Source organism: Ursus americanus, chromosome 22 (assembly GCF_024610735.1).
Source record: "Ursus americanus isolate L20-20 chromosome 22, mUrsAme1.1.p, whole genome shotgun sequence".
Classification (NCBI taxonomy): domain Eukaryota; kingdom Metazoa; phylum Chordata; class Mammalia; order Carnivora; family Ursidae; genus Ursus; species Ursus americanus.
The window spans coordinates 507821-524135 of NC_142148.1; the positions used below are offsets into that span (position 1 = coordinate 507821).

The 16315-nt window shown below is 57.3% G+C and overlaps 1 protein-coding gene across 2 annotated transcripts in view; it reads left to right on the top strand.

Moving 5' to 3' along the window:
• The first annotated feature begins 327 nt into the window (after window positions 1-327).
• Window positions 328-16315, top strand: part of ZBTB46 (zinc finger and BTB domain containing 46) — a 64031-nt gene continuing 48043 nt past the window's right edge. For both annotated transcript variants that reach the window (XM_045794499.2, XM_045794508.2), the window contains exon 1: window positions 328-523. The gene's annotated coding sequence lies outside the window, so the exon portion shown is untranslated. The remainder of the gene's footprint in view (window positions 524-16315) is intronic.

The window sequence follows — 16315 nt, forward strand, 5'->3', positions numbered from 1 at the left end:
CACGCCGCGCCGCCCCCGCCCCCCGCCAACCCAGGGGAGGGGGCTTCCCACAATGCCCAGCGAGCTCCAGCCCGCACTTCCGCTGTCCGGCCGCCCACGGCGGGGGGGGGGGGGAGGAGGAACCGACCCCCGCCGCGGCCCCCGCCCGCCCCGCGGCGCCGAGCCCGGGGCCCAGCGAGGGGCGGGGCCGGCGGCCGGGCCGGCGGGGGCGGGGCCCGGGGCGGTGGCCGCGGCCCGGGCGTTGAGCGGGCCAATCAGCAGCGGCCGGGCGCGCGCCGGGGGGCGGGGTCAGGGTCCGCAGGCGGGGCGCGCGCGCGGGCGGCGGGGGCCGCGGGGTTGGAGCGGGCGCGGGGGCGCGCGCCGGCCTGACGGACTGACGGACGGACAGACGGACGGAGCAGCCGAGGCGAGCGCGCAGCTCGGACCCGCCCGGACGCAGCGCTCGCCCGGCGGCGGCGGCGATCACCGGCGCCGGTCCGGCGGCCGCGGTGCCCGCCCTCGCCCGCGCCCCATGGGGTCACAGGTAAGCGGCGCCGGCTCATTGTCCGCGCGGCCGGGCAGGCGCATCGCGGCCGGGCCCGGCCGGGGCCGCTCCAAGCCCGGGCAGCTCCGAGTAGGGGCGCGCCCCCGCTGCCTGCCGCCCCGCGCCCCACTGCGCCCCGCCCCGCGGGGGCGCCCTCCTGGCGGCGATCGGCTAGCCCCGGCTGCGGCTCCGGGGGCGGCGGTGGCGACCCGGCCCGGCCCCCGCCGATCCCCAGCCCGGGTGGCTCGGGGCGGGGCGGGCGGGGGCGGCGCGGGGTCCCCGCGGGGCTGCGCGCGGAGGCGGCGGCGGCGGCGGCGGCAGGGCTGCCCCGCGCCCCTCGCCCTCCGCGCCTCCTGCCGCCGCCGCCGCCGCGATCCCTCCCCCGTCACCTCCGAAAGGGGAATTTTCCAGCTGGTAATTTCTGCTGCGTCAACGCCCGGCCCCAGGAGGCAGCCCAGGGGCGTCCTGGCGCCCCCCGCCCGCGCCGTCCCGCGCGCCCCCCGCCCGCGCCTCGGAGCCGCACCCGGACCCGCCCGCGCCGAGTTTGCCAAGAGTCGGAACTGCGGGAGGTGGGCGCGGGCGGGTCCCCGCGCCCCACCAGGCCTTGGGGGTCATTGTCTCCCCCTGACGCCGGGCACCGGCCTCGTCTCCATTTTAATTGCTGGATGAACCAGGGCGCAGGGGCCTCGGGGCCGGGCGGCCAGAGGAGCGCGGAGGGGACGGGGCGCGCGGAGCGGCCAGGGGCGCGCGGAGCGGACGGGGCGCGCGGAGGGAGCCGGGTCCGCCGCGAGCCGTGTCTTTGTTTCTCCGTAAATAGACATGTCAGTTTCACAGGGTAGCACGAGTCACTGTCTGACAACTCAATCCGATGGCAAATGGGGAATTTTCTACGCCAGGAGGAGGGCTGTGGCTAGTTGGGGTTCCCCCGGCCCCGCTAACAAATTTATTATTTGTAGGTTTAACGGACCACGCACAATAGGGCTGGACCGAGGAGCCTGGGTACAAACCAAAAGGGGTGAAGAACAGATATTTTCTGACACCGAGGAAATATAAACAAAAGAAAGTTTGACAGAGATTCTCAGCGAATTTCCTCACGCTTTCGGTGCTACAATCTCAGCGACGCATTTGTCGAGGATTACAGTGGCAAGATTGTTATCAGCATTGTTTAAAGAAATGCTAATTAGGCAACGCGTTTTGCAAACTGCTGGGCGCGGACACCTGTGCACGGAGGGCTCGCGCGCATTTTAATTGTGTCATTTGTAGAATCTTTCATATTGGATATATTATCAAAGCTAACTTTCCGTTTGGGTAACAGACTTGTGGATTCACTCTGTGGCTGGCCCCGCTCGCTGCCTGTACAAGGCAGTATTTCCACTCTGCAAGAATGGAAAATGGTTCGTTCATCAAAAGGAAATTTGGAGAAGGGTTTTTCACATGAATAATGAAGTAAACAGTAGTCTTTTACCATAGTAGAATCCTTCTTCTTGGTTTGTTTTGTGATAGTTTTAGATATTTTGAACTGAAAACTTTGGGATGCCTTGTTATTCCAGAAAGGATTAAGTGAATTATTAGGCGTACCTAGGCAAAAGTTGGTGAGATTTAAGCCCTGGGTCCTCTATGAAGCTAGTGATCATCTTCATATCCTTTACTGAAGGAGGGAGGGGTTGGTTATTGAGTTTTCTTTAGGAGATGGTGGAATGTACTCACTTTAGGCTCTTCAGAAGCCCCAAATTCCGCCTTTCCTGGAGGCCAGCCTTGGGACAACATTTATTTAAGCCTCTCATTGACCTCATCCTAGATGTAAGAATTTTGATTTGATGAGATAATTTCTGCTCAGGGTTAGCTGTTTTCCGTTTGAAAATGCGTTGTTCCTGTGCTCAGAGCTCATCCACTCTGGTGTTCAGGACTGGCTGGCTGTTGCCCACAGGGGCACCCACCCTCTTTGAGGCTCTGTCCCCATTCAGTTATTCAGGGCGGTTCCTTGCCCCTCTGTCGGCTGTGGCCCCTCGGCCCCGGGACACCTGTGTTCCGACACACAGTAGCACAGAGAGGGTGGGGCAAGCTCCTGGAAACGGCAAGCCCACTCCGGGATTGGAGGAAATCCTCATGCCTGACGTCCTTTCACTGTCACACGGGGTGTTATTTACAAACATGTTACACAAAATTAAGTTTTAACAGAGTGAACTTTCCAACATTGTCCTTATGTGGGGCTTTTCGAATTAAGAGAAATTGGGCCACTCTGTCCCTGTGGTGTGTGTTTCTGGGACAGCTATACAGAATTTCTGCTTTGTTCTCTACCAGAGGTCTTAGACCAGCCTCTCAGCGCCAAGGAGACCCATTTAGTGCTCGGTGTTTAGCAAGGGCCACAGCCCGGGAGCCTGTGCTAGTTCTTCTCTGTGCCCAGGAGCCTCCTTGTCCCCCTCGCACCCCGTGTCACAGCACCTGCCCCCGCAGTCCCCTCTCCTGGGGGTTCCGTATTCCTCCGTGACTCCTGTTCTCATAAGTATGTAGACTTTTTCTTCCTTCTGACCTAACGTATTTAATCTTAAATTCTGTTCAGCGATGGCAGATTGGCAAGAATTCCCCTGTGTGTCTGCCCCCTCCCCTGGAAAAAGAGGTCCTTCCTGTTGCTACGAGTTGGCTTTAATGGCCTGACTGCTAGGAATAAGTGGATGATTAAAAATCTCTATTGAGGCCACAGGACTGATGTTAAGTGTTTGAAACACTGCCTCGGCCTGATCATGGTTCCGATGTCCTCTGCCCCCAGCTCTGGGTGTGGCGTGGCTGGGGTCTCACACCATGAGGTCAGGGAAGGTTTTCTCTCTTTCTGCCATTCCAGCCTAAATACTTTGTGTATCTTATATCTGCACACTCAGGCTTTGTGTTCTGGTCTGCTGGCGATGGTACAGTACGGCCTGGGATATTATTTGTAGATGAAAAAGTTGTGGAAAAGAGAAGTAACCTTTCCTTACAAACTAAAAAGGTGTTAGTTCAAAGATAAAAGGAGCGAGGCTGGTCCAATGCGATCTTAGTATGATTTACACAGAGTTTTCTGCTGAATTTCTTTTTTTTTTTTTAAAGATTTTATTTATTTATTCAACAGAGATAGAGACAGCCAGCGAGAGAGGGAACACAAGCAGGGGGAGTGGGAGAGGAAGAAGCAGGCTCATAGCAGAGAAGCCTGATGTGGGGTTCGATCCCGGAACGCCGGGATCACGCCCTGAGCCGAAGGCAGACGCTTAACCGCTGTGCCACCCAGGCGCCCCTCTGCTGAATTTCTTATCAACAATGCTGTTAAGTCGTTTTCAGATTGAAAAATTACTAAATACTTTTTAACATCATTTGGACTCAAAAATTGCTAACCTAGGTATTTTAGAATAGGAATCAAGGGATAACGTTCACATATTTTTAACAGCATTTACAGAGCTTTTGTGTCTTGACAGGTGTGTGTTTGAGCCACATTAGAGAGACGTTCCCAGGGCTTCTCGCTCATGACAACTCTTGGGCATTGTCGAGGACCTGCGATGGGACAGGTCCTTTGGGACAGGTCGGGGACAGAGTTTCTGCAGGGCATTGGTGATCTGTTGGGATCAGTCGAGCATTCCTCAGACACAAGAACCACTAATGCGTGACCCATTGTAGGTGAGAAATGCTAGTGAAACAGCTCCAGAGCTTGGGGTGGGAGGGGGGCAGAGTGCAAACCACCTGGTGGGGAAGGGGGTGTCTGAAACCCTAAAGGCCGCTGGAGGGAAAGGGCATCGGTGTAGACTCCTACCCTGTCGGGCACTGACCCTCTGGGTCCAGACCTTGTGGAGCGAATTCTGTTGTGACCTCTGCTTTGCCGAGCGTGGATGGCTAGTGAGAGGGCAGGACTGCAGGACCAGGTGGCTTCTGGGGGCCGTTGGCAGTGATAGCAGTTTCAGATCCCGCCTCCCACAGTGGCACACAGGCCACTCCGTGTCTTTTGGAAGAGCCGCGGGGAAGCGGTCCCTTGTGGGGCAGATTTTACACCTCTTCCTCCGTTCTGTCAGCAGGGAGGTCTTTCCACTTGCCAGCAAAACTAAGAAGATCCACGCGTGTGTGAGAATAGTCACTTTTTAAAACGGCCTCATTTATAAGGAATTTGGACAGCTTTGCTACTCACGTGGGTGCGAGTTCTTCTCTGTCTCCCCCTGCGCTTCCCTCCCCTCCCATCGAATCTGCAGCTTTCTGCAGAAAGTGAGGCCTCTCGCCCATGGCGGAACCCTTCCCCTTCACCGGCTCAGGTGCAAGCAAGGTCCCACAGCACCCTCCTCTTCCTTTGTAGAAAGTAGGCACCTCGGTGTCTTGGGCCACATACGGAGGGTTTAAGAACCCCAGTGTCAGGAGCCGTCTCGGTGAAAGATGGACGCACCGCAGGGGCACCATGGCTGATGGGGCTTTGCACAAGTCACCTTCTTAGTCCGTGTGTGTGGGGGTCACCTGGCGAGTGGAGGGTCTGACCTGTGGTCTTCCGTCCATCCCACTCTGAACGTTCCATCCTACTGTCATGCTTGAGGCACAGAGAGCGGAATGACTGATGGTCTTGGTTGGGCAGACCCAGCATCGACCTGCCTGCAGAGTTGGTCCTTGGTTTCCGGGGTGTTGAGGGGCGGATGCAGACAGATGGGCTTTCTAGAAGCGCACTCACGTCATCCACTACCCGGCCCGCCTGGCAGAGGATGGTGTGTGAAGGGAGCAGCACGCTGGCGCAGCACCGAGAGCTGTCTTCAGGGTGGGGAAGCCCAGCGTAGTGGGGACTGGGCAGCTCAGTACAGCTGGAGTGTGGGCCAGAGCGGGGTCAAAACAGCATCGTGGGGGTGACCCAGAGGAGCCGGGAGGAGGATGACGAGCGCCTTTGGGCACCTGTGGCTTTGGGTGGTGTCATGAGCACTGATCCGTAGTCTGTGGTCTTCTCGTCTCCGTGTGGCCCTAGTTGAATCTTAAAACGGTTGATTTTCCTTTCTCATCCCATCCCATTTAAAGTCGCGAGGCTTCTGAGCTGTACCTTTTTATTTAGGAAGCTCAAAGTCAGCTTGGGAAATTTGGAGAGAAGCAGAAATTGCTCAGCTAATTTCGAGGTGGAGAAGGCGGTGCCTGTGAAGGGTAGCAGTTTGCCCAGGATTCACGGGGACACAGGCCTTTCCTCATCCTGCAGACCCGCTGCGGGTCTGGCCGTAGTCCCGTGCCCCGGGGGGGAACCTGCCCAGACCTTGTTGAGTCAGATGCTGTCCTTCCCTGTGGGCCTGACGCTTGGACGCACCTCGCGTGCGGTCATCGCGGGGGGGGGGGGGGGCGGGGCGTGGGCCTGAGCGGGTGCAGCGTGTCTCGGTCCCCTCCCTCGTGTTTCTCGTGTGTGTGCAGGGAGGTCGGCACCGCTGGGTGTTTCCCAAACAGCAGTGGGTGGCAGCGTCATTTCACGGTGCACGTTTGGGTCCGGGCGCTGGAGCACGGGGAGCCGCCGTCTGTTGTGGGACCGAGCCCGTGTTGGTGGCTGACCAGGGAGGTCCCAGTGATTACAGCGAGACGGCCTCTGCATTCTTCTCCCAGGGCCTGAGAGCCCCTCAGTGCGTGGCCCGGCTGCAGGCAGGGGTGCAGGGAGGCTCCCGCAGCCTTCCACAAGCCCTCTCGGGGGTGGTGTGCCCCCCCCCCCCCCCCGACTGGCCAACAGGCCGACACCCCCCTCTCGCAGAGGCTGGGCTTGTTGCCGGCTTCCAGACTCAGGAGTTGGCCGGGTGGCCCCGCCCTCATCGGCGCCCCTGCCCCCCCCCCCCAGCCCCTGCGGCTGGTGGTGGGAGCGCCTCATTTCTCCCATTTTCGTTTTGGGTGTCTCTCAGTCCTGCCCGGTCAGCACTTCCTCCATCCGCTTCTGAGACGTTAAAGGTGGGAGTTTCCCTGTACAAAGCTTCTGAGATGAGAGAAAGTTGAGGATGTGAGGTCTTGCAGCCCGGATCCTCACGGCTGCTGAGTGCTTGGGGCCGGCTGCAGGGTCGTCTTCTGTGCTCGGCATTTTTAGTAACATTGCAAAGGTGTCACTGTTACTGGCCGTGTGACCGTCTGTAATATTGTATTTCTGAAGAGAAACTGAAGGAGTCAGGACATTTATTTTTGTAAAGATTTTATGTATTGGAGAGAGAGACAGAGAGATTGCGAGCAGGGGCAGAGCGGAGGGAGACAGAATCTCCAGCGGGCTCCCCACCGAGCGCAGAACCCGGCGCGGGGCTCAGTCCCACAACCCTGAGATCATGCCCTGAGCCGAAATCAAGAGTCGGACGCTCACCCGACGGAGCCCCCCAGCACCCCAGGAGTCGGGACATTTCGGAGCGCACGGACGCTCACTAGACAAAAGCTGAGGGTCCTGTCCAGAGTGAGGGGACCCTGTTCGGGTCATCTCACGGCGAGCACTTCGGTAGTTCTGTCCAGCATATTGAGGTCCACATGCTCATCATAGGTTACCTTTCCGTCTTGGCTTCTGCTTACGCACGGGTAACTCCATGAATGGAAGCTTACGTGTTTTTCCACGAGGATACGGTTGTTTTCCTGCACCTGTGGTGATAAAGAGACACATTTCTGTATTATGTCATCGCTTTTATGTCATTTTGTGTGAAGACTTTTTTTTTGCTTCGACCTCGGAGTATTTTGAAGACCTTTTTGGGGCTCCTTAGCAGACACGGTCTCCACAGGGACAGTACACGCATGTCCGTGACTGGCCCACCGGGAGGCTGAACAAAGTGGTTTTTAATATTCGGTAAGCTTGACTTTCTCGGTTTCATTCTTATGTTGGCAGAATGAGACCAGAACAAGGAGTGAAAAGGTGACACTGTCTTTGGACGTCCCTTTGAGTCCAAAAGTTGGTTTAACAGGGGGCACCCAGCTGTCTCAGTTGAAAGAGCATTCTAGAGGCGCCTGGGTGGCTCAGCTGGTGAAGCGTCTGCCTTTGGCTCAGGTCACAATCCCAGGGTCCTGGGATCGAGTCCTGCATCAGGCTCCTTGCTCAGCGGGGAGTCTGCCTCTCCCTCTGCCTGCTGCTCCCCCTCCCCGTGCCCTCTCTCTCTGACAAATAAACAAATAAAATCTTAAAAAAAAAAAAAAAGGAAGAGCATTCTCCTCTTCATCTCAGGGTTATGAGTTCAACTCCTGCTTCAGGAGTAGAGATTACTTAAACTTAAAAATATTAAAGAGAGAGAGAGAAATTGGTTTAATATCAGTTCCACTGAACATGATTGGACCACGTAGTGAACAGCCCACGTAGTGAACAGTCCATGTGGTGAACAGTCCACGTACTGAACAGTGCACATAGTGAAGAGCCCACGTAGTGAACAGTCCACGTAGTGAACAGCCCACATGGTGAACAGTCCACATGGTGAACAGCCCACGTGGTGAAGAGCCCACGTACTGAACAGCCCATGTGGTGAAGAGCCCACGTGGTGAACAGTCCATGTACTGAACAGCCCACGTGGTGAACAGCCCACGTGGTGAAGAGCCCATGTACTGAACAGCCCACGTGGTGAACAGTCCATGTACTGAACAGCCCACGTGGTGAACAGTCCATGTACTGAACAGCCCACGTGGTGAATAGTCCATGTACTGAACAGCCCACGTGGTGAACAGTCCATGTACTGAACAGCCCACGTGGTGAACAGCCCACGTGGTGAACAGTCCACGTAGTGAAGAGTCAAGGTGCGACCTGCAGTCTTGAACTTGGCTTCTCCTCTGCTCCAGCTTCTGGGCTGCGGCTGGAGCTGTGTTTCCTCAGCCTGGTGGAAGCTCCACCCTCCACAAACCCTGCGTGAGTGACGGGTGGGTGGAGTGACGGGTGGGTGGGAAGGTCAGCCGCGGTACTAAGGCGTTCTCACTACGGAGAGAGCCGTGAGTGTTCTCGAGGTGTGCGTGTGCTCTCGGGGCCCGAGGAGCAGGTTAGGAAGGGTCAGTACCCGGAAGCACAGAGGCCGGTGGTCAGCCAAATGCCAGATGTGCTTCGCTCTTTTCCTCAGAGACCAGGACACACGCCGTCCGTGGAGAAGGCGCAGCAGGGCAGAGCCCCACCTCCTCAGCTTCCCGCCACACCCCCGAGTCTGCTCAACATCATTCAGGATCACCTTTTTACTTGAACTGATCTTGGCCTTGTCTTGAGCGAGAATAGCCATGAAACCATGAGTCTGATGTCTTGGCTGCTTTTTTGGGTACACACTGAGATGACCTTGTGACTCTCAGTATGGATTTGGGTTTGTCCGGGAGCCGGCCGGAAGCTGGCCTTGGCATCACGGTGTGTGCGGACCACCCCTGGGGGCTTTGGGATACACTGGGGTCTACCCTTCTCTGCAGAGCTGCCTCTGCTCCGTGCCTCTGGAGTGGCCCACACTTCCCTTCTCGGGCTCAGGCGGGCACGTGGTGTGCTCCCCACGTTGCCCTCGGCAGCCTGCTGGGGAAGGACCCGTGCTTGGGCCCCGGCCACAGAGCCTCGGGCAGCTGAGTGGCTGCCCTGCCTTCCGGTCCTACCTGGGGATCCCAAAGGCCAGCAGCTTTGCCACATGGCTTTCCCGGGTGAAGGACAGACTGTATCGGTGGTTCTCACCGCGGAGCCCCTGGAGAGCCTCCCCGCACACTGCTGAGTTGGGTGGGGTGGGTGCTGGTGGCACAGGACTAGGGGAAGGAACCCTTCCTGCCACGTGTCGGACAGCCACAAAGGGAGCAGTCGGTGTCAGTTAGGTCGCTGCTGGTCAGAGTTTCCCGGGACTGTCTTAACAAAGAACCACAGACCTGTGTCTACACAGTAGAGGTTCGTTGGCTCAGAGTCTGGGAGGCCAGAGGCCTAAATCCAAGTGTGGGCAGGGCCACACTCTGCAAAGGCTGCAGCGAGACTCCTCTTGCCTCGTCCGGGGCTGGCGTGTGCCAGCAATCCGGGCTGTTCCTTGGCCTTTGGGTGCTTTGCTCCAGCCTCTCTGGCCCTGTTCTCATGGCCTCCTCCCCCGTGTGTCTACATCAGTCATACTGAATCAGGGTCCACCATAATGACCTCCCCTTAACTTGATGACACCTGCAGAGACCTATTTCCAAACGAAGTCACACTCACAGGTGCGGGGGTCAGGACTTGAGTGTGGCTTTCTGTGGGCCGTGATCTGTCCCCGGTGTGTGGGCACCCGTGTCTCTCGGTCCTGCGTGGTGCATGCTTCTCTGGTCAGCCGTTGTCCCTCCTGGGAATGGCATAGCAGACGTGGCAGGTGAGAGTGTGCGGCAAGCCTGTACCCGGCCCCACGCCTGCCCCAAGCAGGGCCCTTGTCGGCCGACACGTCCTTCCAGGGAAGTGACAGAGACGGGCCTCGGAGACACAGATAACCACGCCTTCTGTGGACAGGTGTGGCGGGGCCCAGTCTGGGGGGCAGTGACTGGGGTCATGCACTTTTGGGTGGCAGCGGGTAGGAATAGAGCAAAGGGTACTCAGTGGGGGCAGTTGGGGCGGCCAGAGCAGGTGGTGAGGCCCCTCTGGGCACCTGTCCTTGTGCAGCTGAACGTACCTGTGCTGACCTGCCCCGCCCGGCCAGAGTCAGGCAGCTCGTGGGACCCATCTTTCCAGAATGTTTTTAATGCTTCCCCTAAGATACGCCAGAAGACGAGGGACAGCAGCTATTGAAACACAGTCTTTAAATGCAGAAAACCTGCTCTTGTTTTGAAGTAACACGTCAAACGATGTCGTTATGTGGCGGGTCGGAAGCTCCTGATTGTGCGCCGTGAGGGCCGGAGTGTTCTGTGGTGCCTGCAGCAACTGGGGCATGTGGATGTGGCTGTAGTGGTTGGTTGTCCACATTCACAGAGGTGTTGTCCCTCTACCGTGGACCCTGAGGTCACCAGGAGGGTTGGAGGTCATTTAAGGAGCTCAGGTGCTGCGTGCTCCCTGGGCAGTCTGGCGGGGTGGTCACTGCTGTCACTTCCATTCACGCCCACGGCCACCCCACGAGTAGCGGCCCCGACGGGGGACGGAGCAGAGGCCCCTGCAGACTTGTGCGGGGCGTGACCTGCGTGTCTGGAGCCGTGGTCTGCAGGATCCGACACCAGATCAGAGTCTCTCACGCGTCTGCATCCCTGAATCACAGATTCTCCCGAAACTGGAAAAGCTCTGTGGTTCTTCCATAACCTCAGTTTTAGATACATGCCTTGGACGTCTTCAGATAGGCACAGAATGGGAGACAATGTCCGTCACCCAGTGGCAGTGGTTCCTGCTGCTCGGCTCCTCCCGCCTCTTTGCTTTCCCTCCTGTCATGCTCCGGTGTTTCACGCACACTTGAAGGGCTCTGGCCAGCGAGCGTGGCTGCACGTGCACTTGTGCACCAGCAGCACTTCTCCGCGGCCACGCCTGGCCTGGGCTCCGTGCTCCGCTGGAGCCGTGCATCTTCCCTGCGGGACCGGAGTCTGAGCGTGTCCACCGGAAGTGGCGCCTCTGAAATCTCGTTCATTCTGTTTTGTTGTGTTTATCTGTTGAGAAATTGGAGCTGCTGGTGCGGAGCGTTGGCCTCGTTGGCTGCATCTGTGACCTTGGGAAGCCCCTCCCTGTTCCTCTGCGAGGGTCTGTAAGAGCAGGCGCGGTGCGTGGGGCCGTGCGCGTGGCGCTCAGCACCGGCAGTGCAGTCATGACGCGAACGTCAGGATTTTCAGTTCAGGGGCCCTGGGCGGCTCAGTCGGGTAAGCGTCCAGCTCTTGGTCTCGGCTCGGTCGTGGTCTCGGGTTGGAGGGGCCCCCAGAGCTCGCTCCCACTGCCCTGAGATCACGACCTGAGCCAAAACCAAGTCAGGCGCTCACCCGACTGAGCCGCCCAGGGCCCCTGTGTGCTTTGTGTCTAGGAGATGTACGTGGAATTTGCAAGATAATTATCACATAAGCTTTATTTTAAAATTTAAGGTTTGTGATTGGTTAATAAAGCATAGGAACATCTCGTAGATTTGGTTATCAACGAGGAGGCCTCACTTCTCTTTAAGTTGATTTTCATTTAGTTTTCTCTAAAACAAATGAAATTCACCCTGCCTCTCTCTTTTACGTGGGAAAAGCGGGTGTAGTTTTGCTTGAGTTTGAACTTTCCTGTTACTGAGAGAGTTTGCTGCAAAGGGTCACCGTGGCGACGGGTCGATGCCAGCGCTAGTCTGGAGTTTGAGCGCGGCAGGTCTTTCCTTTTGAATAGTTTCATGCTTCTCGTTTTCTGTGCGGTCGTGAGCTATTTTTGCCTTAGTTTTTTTCCCAGATAAGTCATTTTTACCTAGAGCCAGTAGTGGGTCCGAGGAGTGTGCGAGCTGGTCCCTCCGGAGCAGCGGGAGCGGGCGGAGTCGACGCGTGGCTGAGCGCCGGGGGTTCGCTCCTACAGCTCCTGTGTCGTGAGGAGAACGTCGGCAGAGCTGGGGAGGAAGATGGTTTGCTCACCCATCGCTGTTCACACGCAGTTTCCTGAGTCCTCAGAAGATGAGAGGCCACGGCCGTGCTCCTGTGGTCTCCCTCCTCTGACCCCAGCGAGCGTGGAGTCTGGCCGGGTTAGCCTCCACTCAGGACTCAGCGGGCCTGACGCGGCCTGGGGACGCCGACTGGCTTGCCCCTTGTGCTCACAGGCTAGCGTGTATGACCGTCACTCATGCCATCCTGCTCAAGGTCACTTAGCTGCCACCCCCTTTCCTGGACCGCCAGTCTGTGAACGATGTCACCGAGTTCAAGGGGACCCGAGAGGTGTCAGCAGGTGCCATCCCCTTTGTCTGAGCGCAGAGGGAAATACTAGTAGAGAAAATGACAGTCGGACGGCCTGAACCCAGGGCCCCACTGAGGAATTTCCTTTTGCTTCTTAGAAGTCAGAGTCGGGGTCCTGGGGCTGTGGCAGCCGCTCTGTGCCACGTGGTCGGGGGTGTGGGCAGGAAGGAGCAGGCTGTGTTCTCCTCAGGGGGGACCCTGCTCCACGCGGTTCTAAGGGTGCAGATGAGCCATGGGCCCTGCAGGGTTCTGGGACCCACGGAGGCAGACGGTCCTCGGTCCCGTTAGGAAGATTTGTGAAAGTCATGCACGGGCTCCCCCGTGGTGTTTCCAACCCACAGATGGGCGTGAAGACGGGTACGTGTGGATTTCTCTTGTACCTGTGCTGGAGTCCTCCTCCTGGACGTTAATTTCATACGTGTTTTCCTGCTCCCTGCCAGTGTTGGGTACGTTCATCTTTTGTCTTTGAGTTTTATGGAAAAGCGGCTGGCTTTGGAGGGACGCGGGAGATGTGAGCAAGCATCTCAGGGTCCATGTTTTCAGCTGTCATTTCTTTCCACTTATTACAAATTTCTGAGCGTCAGTGTAAATAACATTTATCGTAACTCTAAGCTGGGTTTCGCTCAGTTTTCACAGGCCGTATTCTTCTCCGCTGTTTTCTGACTGTCAGGCGTTCGGGTCGTTTCTGGCTTCTTGCTATTATAAATAGCAGTGCTAGCAATGTCTTTGAACAAATTAGCATTTGGGGTCATTTCCTCGGGTAGAATTTCCCAAAAGTAGAATTACTGGTCAGCGATGCACACGTCTCGTCTCACCACGTGCTGTGGCCTGTGCTCCAGAAAGACCGTGGCTTCTGGTTCTGTGGTGGCCCGTGACCACCATTCCTGGGTTGTACGACTTCGTGTTAATTTTTCAGCTTCATAAATGCAGACTTTTTCTTGGAGATCTTTTCTCAGAATCTGGTAGTTTCCCCAGTTTCCTACAGGCCTTGCCCAGACACCTTTGAAGGTTTGTTTAGGTCCCAGGATTAACTTTGACACTGGCTGTGGGGCTCGCCTAGCACCCCTGCCAAGACCAGCCTCAGGTGTCCTCCTGATGGGGGCTGGGGACAGGAACGTGGGGTAGATTTGGTGATGAACGTAGATGGTGCCTGGGCTGTGTGGCACAGACCCTTGTCCCTGAGGGCTTTGTCATACAGGGTGCCCACCACCCCACGAGTGTGTCCTGGATCCCTGACCCCGAGCTGGTACCGTTCCTGCAGCAGGGCTGGGAGGATGGCAAAACCACCAGGACCCCTCCCTGGGGGCGGCCCAGAGAGCCAGCACTTTCCGAGCCCACTTCCTTCAGCTGTGGTCACTGCCAGCAGGGCAGACCTGGAGAGCCCCTCGTGTGCCCGCCCCGTCCCCAGAGCACCGAGTAGTCCCCCTCGAAACCCAGGTCTTTCCTTGTGAATCGGGAGTTTCATTTCTTAAAGTGCCTTGGGGCTGGTCCCAGCCCAGCCCTTGACAGAGAGGGGCTTTCCCTGGGAGAGGCCCTGTCTCCCTTAGGTGTCAGAGAGGGGGGACAGGATGCTTTAAGCCTCCCCTCTGCCCCTCAGCCCAAGCCCACAGCTTGCCCAGGGAGGAAAAACCAGCCGCTCCCCCAGGGCTCCTTTCATGAGGCCCCCCCACCTCAGGGCCTGCTGGCCAGCTCAGCCCCAGCTTGGCCCCAGCTCGGCCTCCTGTCTTCATCACATGCCCCTGCCTTGGGCCCCTGCAGCCTGGCCTGTGCCCCCAGCTGGTGCTGCCCTGAGTCGGGGGACTCCGCGGGCCGCTGTGGGGCATGCCGGGGACCTCTGTGATCTGTTCATTGCCGAGACCCGGCCAGTTCCGGGACTGGCGTATTGTTGATGTCCGTGTGAGTTAGGGGAGCTGATTGATCCATCCCGGGGGCCACGCTGTGGGGTAGGGCTCGTCTCAGGCCCCGGCTGCCGCTGCGTCCCTGCTCTGGCCGTGACTGTTGGCTCACTCAGCAGCCGTCTGTCTGTCCGTCCTTCATTTGTTCGGTGTGTAATGAGTGCTTACCTGGGAAAGGCCCGTGGTGTCTGCAGAAATGAGAGCCGTACTTGGAAACACGTCGGATTAGCCGGCTGAAATTCTGTTGGGTACCAGAGCCACACTGTGCTGGGTCCCACGGTGCAGAGGGGGCTCGCGCTGTCTGCTGCCCGCCTAAAACGTTCGCAGAGACATGGCTCTGAACCGTGCCCTCCAGCTTGCTCCGGGCGATCCAGGCCCAGGGGTTCGGGAGCCGGACCCCTGTGCGTGGACGGCCCCTCTGGTTTGCAAGTGCACAACTTCTCAGGCAAGTGTAGCTAATTAAAGGTGTACCGTTTGACTGGATGTGAACAAATGTTGCGAAATGTTTCAGACGGGTCTGTCCGTTTGGGCTAGATGGGAGTTCTCTGAATTATTCTTACAACTTTTCGAGTAGTTGCGAAGTGTTTCAAAAAGAAAGTTGAACAAGGCTGACCGAGGGCTTCGTCTGCTGCCTGGGAGGAGGCCCTGCTTCTCTCTCCTTTCCCAGGTGGTCTCTGTTCTTGTCTTGGTGGCAGGGAGCACAGTGTGTAGGGTTCATCTTTCAGGTTTGACATTCACAGAAATAGTTTTCCTGACTTGTGAAGCTGATCAGCTTTCTTTTTAAGAAAAAAAAAATTAAGTGGATTCGTGGCTTTTCCTGGGACTTTTGTAACTAAGTATCACAAACTGGGGGCTTGAAACAACAGAAGAGCGTCCTCGGGCAGTTCTGGCGTTCCCGGGGAGGGTCCATCTACCTGTCCAGCTCCCCGGGCTCCGGGCCCTGGGCTGTGGCCCCATGGCTCTGCCTCTGTTCTCACGTGGTCTTCTCTGTGTGTCTGTGTTCAGATTTCCCCTTTTTATAATGACGCCACTGGGTTATGATCTCATCTTACCTTGGTTAAATCTGCAAAGACCCTGTTTTCAAATAAGGTTATGTTCGCAGGTATTGGGGTTGGGACTTCAGCATGGCCTTCTTTGGGACACGACTCATCCACAACAGTGAGTGGCCGCCTCCATCCCCGGCTTTGCTGTGAGCCGACGGGCACATCGGAGCCCACCCCAAAACGCATGTGCTGTCACGTCTGGACCCACGTCTCCTGGGCACCGATGACGTGGTGCTGGGAAGTCACAGGGTGCGCGGCTGGTTGGCAGCAGCCTGACCGTCCACCTACAAGGCCACTGCCCCATGAGCTCCTTCTTCTTCTGCCAGCACTTAAGACAGGACGTTTAGCAAGCATTTCTCGAGAGGCGCCTGGGTGGCTCAGGCAGCGAAGCGTCTGCCTTCAGTCCAGGCCATGACCCGGGCTCCCTGCATCGGGCTTCCTGCTCAGCAGGGAGCCTGCTTTTCCCTGTCCCCACTCACGCTCTCTCTCTCACGCGCGCTCTCTCTCTCAAATAAATAAATAAAATCTTAAAAAAAAAAAAAAGTATTTCTTGAATTCAACGTGTAAGTTTCCAGTCCTGCAGGTTTCGTGTGAAAAAGTACTAGAGTTGTGTTGACCCAAGGGTGTGCATGGAGCCCGTGGAACGTCGAGATGTGGTTCCTGTGCTCAGAGGCCCCCAGACTCGACCGCAGCCCACAGCAGAGGCTCGAGCGCTGTCTTGGGAGCGCCTGGAAGCTTCCCGGAGGAGGAGCAGTGTCTGGCGGCTGGAGGGGCTTGCTGTCCCTCTTCCATCTGTGCAGAATTTGCCTTTGCAGGTCAGACCTGTTAAACTAGCACGTTTGTACCGCCCAGTGTCTTATGCACAACCAGAGTGAGGTAGAGGGAGCTTAACTGCCCATTAAGACCAAGCGTGGTTTAAAGAAGAAACATCCAGAACGAGACTCAGGTCTAGTGGGACTTGTCTGGGAGGGTGCATACACACCCGACCTCTTCCCCTTTCTTTCCCCGACCCACAAGACAAAGAAATTCCCCCGGACTAGCTTCCCAGCAGCGGAAGCAGAGAAACTGGAGGTCGGAGCGGCTGCGTTAACTCAGCCCTCAGGTGGGCACATGGG